The 5210-nt window shown below is 37.0% G+C and overlaps 1 non-coding gene across 1 annotated transcript; it reads right to left on the bottom strand.

Annotated features, from left to right (window-relative positions):
- Nucleotides 1-301: 301 nt before the first annotated feature.
- LOC141675345 (small nucleolar RNA R71) lies at nucleotides 302-408 on the bottom strand. Its single transcript, XR_012556003.1, has one exon. It is a non-coding gene; the product is annotated as a small nucleolar RNA R71 (small nucleolar RNA).
- Between the last annotated feature and the right edge of the window lie 4802 nt (nucleotides 409-5210).

The following is a 5210-nucleotide window of genomic DNA, read 5'->3' as shown; positions in this document are numbered from 1 at the left end:
CATCGCGGGTAACACTTTTGAAATCAAGGATAGCACGACTCAGATGGTGCAGAACTCGGTTCAGTTTGGGGGTTTTCCGATAGAAAATCCCAACATGCATATTAGAGATTTCATCAAGATCTGCGACCCTTTCAAATTCAACAATGTGTCTGAAGATGCTATAAAGCTAAGGCTTTTCCCATTCTCTCTGAGGGATAAAGCTAAGTGTTGGTTGCATTCTCTACCACTAGGCACTATTACTAAGTGGGAAGATCTTGCTCAAAAGTTTCTTACCGAGTTCTTTCCTATGGCGAAGACTGCTGCAATCAGGAATGCTCTTACTCAATTTGCGCAGCAATTAGGAGAGTCTTTGTGTGAAGCTTGGGATCAATATAAGGAGATGCTTATAAAGTGTCCTCGTCATGGGATGCCTGACTGGATGATCATTAACTGCTTTTATAATGGCTTGGGAGCACAGTCTAGACCCATGCTCGATGTAGCATCAGGTGGAGCCTTATGGACTAAGAGCTACGATGAAACTTATGAATTGATTGAACTGATAGATGCTAATGAATACCAGAATCCCTCTCAGAGACTAACTTAAGGAAAGGTGGCAAGAATTCTAGAGGTAGATGCACCTACTGCAATAGCTGCTCAGCTTAAGGATTTGACGATGAAGGTGGATTCTTTGGCTAATTATGGAGTTAACCAGATCACTAGTGTTTGTGAGCTTTGTGCTGGTGCACATAAGACGGAGTAGTGCGCTATTTCTAGTGAATCAGCTCAGTTCGTGAGCAACTTTCAGAGGTCGCAGCACCCTGTTCTAGAAACTTATCATCCCAACAACCGCAATCACCCGAACTTTAGCTGGAACAACACTCAGAATGCGGTTCAACGGCCTTATCAGCAATATCCAGCAAAGCAGTATAACCTTCCTGGTTTTCAGCAACCGTAATATGCACCAAGACAACAACTCCAGCTGCAACAGTCTAATGAAAAATCTAAATTAGAGGAGTTGAGGCTCATGTGCAAGAGCCAAGCGGTGTCTATCAAGACCTTAGAGAATCAAATTGGGCAGATTGCCAATGCCTTACTGAATCGTCAACCTGGTACTCTCCCTAGTGATACTGAAGTTCCAGGCAAGAAGGAGGCTAAAGAGCAGGTTAAGGCAATTACATTGAGGTTTGGGAAGGTTGCAAGCCAAGTAAAAGCTCAAGTTCAAGAATCTGAAGATGTGGCTGAAGAAGATGTGCAGAAGGAAGCAGAAGTGGAACCAAGGAAGAAAACTGTGGAACAAACTCCTCCTGAGGGTAATACAGGGGAGAAGCGGATCTATCATCCACCTCCTTTTCCTAAGAGGCTGCAAAAGCAGAAGTTGGATAAGCAGTTTGCAAAGTTTCTGGAGGTATTCAAGAAAATTCATATCAACATACCTTTCGCTGAAGCTCTTGAACAGATGTCTGCGAAGTTTATGAAAGGTATTCTCTCTCGGAAGGTGAAGCTAGATGAAATAGAGACCGTTGTTCTCACGGAGGAATGTTGTGGCGCCGCAAAACCTGGGGTCAGGAGTCTCGGAAGCCACGTCATCTAAACTCACACAACTCACACTACAATATGTAAATATTCACGCTTCACGACCCCACACTTATCACACACACACTTACAGGTTATTGTCTTGGAAATGAACCATCATCACTAGAGTAATTTTATTACAACCTAAATATAATTAGTCTTACCGGGGAATGACCTTTAGGTAAGGTTAGTCCGCCGGCCAAATATACGTTTCTTGTTTCTTATCTTACATAAATCATACTTATAAATAATCCGAACTATAAACAACTGAAAATTAATCCAGCTTATTCTGACTACCTGTGGTACATCACCAAACAATCTACGGAACAGCTGGCCATTTCCTACCCGTTTCCTGGCTATGGTTCTCATGGCAGGCATCTTGATTCACTGTTGTGTTGTGTCAATTTAAGAAAATAAGTGTGAGTTATAATGCCCAGCATAATAATGTACAGTATGGAAATGACTGTATGATAACATCATATATGATATATATGCTTTATTCAAAAATAGTTTTCCTTGGTGATACACGTCTTTTTATGAAAACAATTCATTAATGGGTTTTAATAACCTGCGAATACCTTAATAGTAATCTCAGCACCTAGGCTTGGGTTACAGTATTGCATCTCAATTATAATTGGAAGAATTAGGACATTCACTAGAGCCACCGCATACGATGATCAGTCGTACTACGGAAATAGTAACCTTTTCTACTAGTAGAAGGACGAAACCGTCATCTCTCGGGTATCACCCTTGCCACATACGGGCTATGTGTCCTCATTTTGGGTATACACACACTTCGCAGGTCCATAGGTATATATTGTACCGTCTCCTACGGTACCAGTAGCCTATCCAATACACGAAGTACTTGGATTCTACCCCTCCCTTGTCCTTTAGGAAATCCTATCATATCTCGAGAACTCGAACCACATCGAAGTTCCTCCAAGCGTTTTGCTTGTTGATAGGCATAGCTTTACTGTATATATATGTATATATGTACTTCCGAAAGTTTCGGAGGAAGTACTAAGGATGTGAGTTGACCGTTGTCAACAGATAATCAATAAGGGGGAAAAGTTTCTCCTTGAAACTATATTCAAAATATTAATAAATCGGGATAATATTCACCGGCGATCTGAAATTATTCGAATGATACTCCTAAATCAGAAAGTATGTTTTATATCAGGTTCTATGATTTTTAAATCAATAATAAACCCTTTAATAAATAATAATTAATTAAATAATAGTCTATAAATAATTAAATGATAATTGATATTAATTATACCTCGAATGAGTTTACTCTCTAAAAGATTTATTTAAAATAATATTCCTCAACTAATTTGTGTCTACATAATTAATAATCTATAATGATTAATCGGGTTTGAATTAAATAAACGTTGGAGTATACTACTCACATAATAAAGGAATACGTATATAATATTTATTATTCAAACAATAAAATATAATTGAGGGAATATGATCGTTGGAAAATCGTTTTAATAAAAGTTCGAGGTGTTTTAATTTTTCGTAAAAGGATGATGAGTCCCTTTAAAACGTACTATTATGGACTTATAACCGTCCTATAATATCTCCGGAGTGATTCCCTGGTTTTATCTTAAATCCCGACCGATTCTCGGTCTTATATAATACATCATGCTTAAAGCGAAATAAACATTTCACGATATATACTTACCGTACAACATCGCTACATTATGCGAAAATTCAACAACTACGTATCATGGCAAACATGGTATTTGAGCGATAATAGTAAAACAATCCTTTCACAATATAACAGTAAATATGGAGTTGGGTTTGTAAACTTGCCTGGGTATCTCGAGGTGGAGGATGCTCTAGGTTCCACTCGAAAATCTATAACCATAAACACATTTCATTTCGTTAGGTTCCGTTCTAATTTACGGCAACTCGCACTCATGTGCTACTTATTATGCACCCTCTCAACTCATACTACCCTTAACATTCCTTTAGTTCATATTCACGTTATGGTCACTTCATTTTCCTAAGTATCTTGGGTTCATTCTCATTATCGTCGTCGGCTCTGCTTAAGGATTCTTACGGTTTCTACTCGCGCGGTATCGGCTCCAACATTTTTATAAAATTAAGAAATCATTAGTTTTACTTGAAATTTTTATGACAGTTAGGAAACTCAATATTTTACTATATTTAAAAATTCCATGATTTATGAACACTTTTAAGTCTATCCTTTATATTTTCAAAGTTCGTAATTCGTAGCAGTTTTTGTCATGTAAATCACTTTTACTAAAATGACCATAACTTTTGATCCGTAAATCGGAATCAAGCGATTCAAGTGCCTAAACGATCCTTATAAAATTTTATATCCTAAACAAAGGTTATTTTTCAAGAATCTACAGTTTACAACTTCGGGACTTTCTGCAGAAACTTAAAGTTACTATTTGTTGGTTTTAACGAAGTTACGTTTACGATCGGGGTTTCGTTTACGCCCTAACTATCAACACAACCACCAAAACTCATCATATCATCATCAACACATAAAATCCTCTCAAGAACATCATGTTTTTGAGGTAACAACAACCAACTTTAATCTACTTAACTTAAACACCAAGATTTCATCAATACTACTTAGTAAATTAGGTTTACTACCACATACTAAATGGATCTTAAAAGTGAACCTTAAATAAAGTTGGGTCAAAGATATTTTACCTTTCTTTAAAGCTTGAGATGTGTTCTTGAGGATGGTGGAGGCTTGGAAGTGCTTGGTATGAATTTTAGAACCTAAAACCACCATTGAAATCAAGAAACCAAAGAGAGGTTACTATTCACACTATTCACTAGTGAGTTTCTTGAATTTATTCCACCCATCAAACCTTGATAAAAAAAGATGAAAGAATTTTCTTACCTTAGTTTAGTTGCTAGGAGGCTTGGGAATTAATTGGGTGATTTTACAAGAGCTTGAACTTGGAGTTTGGAATTTGAATTCCTCCTTTTTCTTCCTTAGGGCCGAATGGAACAAATGGGGATGGGGGGTATTTATACTACTTGGTTGCTTCTCTTGGATTCTTTGGATAGGTTGCTTCTTGGAAGGTGACTTGATATCTTGCAACTTTATTTTATTCTTCCTAGTATAGCATTCTAGGTTTATTCTTTGTTGCCAAATCCATGGACATATCTTTGTAGCTTGCTAGCTTACAAGCTAACTACAAGGTTAGCTTCCTTAGCACACTATTTGCTAGCTAGCTTGGTCATCCTATAGTTAGCTCACTATTTGATGAAATAAACATGGTTACTTCCTTACCATGGTTTAGTTAGTGCGTTATGTTTATTTAATCATTTACGCGTTTGCTCGGTTACTTAAACGTTCTCCGTAATACTTACTCGTAATTGGTTCGCGATGTAATTCCTTTCGTATTTATTCCTTATATTTTTATTTATCCTATTTGAATATAAATCCGTAGGATTTTAATCTCGTAATTATATTGTGATTCCCATAATCCTCGATAAGTCGTAAATACGGTCGTTTTTCAAAGTTCGTTTTCTTCAAAAACTAATAGCGTTTACATACACTCATTTGGTACGTATAGTCGTAATTCAATTCCGAAACTCATTTTCTCATGCACTACATAGTGTGGGCTCAAAAGTTTTTCCCGTATGTTAGGGTTACTATTCAT

Source organism: Apium graveolens, chromosome 7 (assembly GCF_009905375.1).
Source record: "Apium graveolens cultivar Ventura chromosome 7, ASM990537v1, whole genome shotgun sequence".
In the NCBI taxonomy this organism is placed as follows: Eukaryota; Viridiplantae; Streptophyta; class Magnoliopsida; order Apiales; family Apiaceae; genus Apium; species Apium graveolens.
This window is presented reverse-complemented; position numbering and strand designations above follow the sequence as displayed.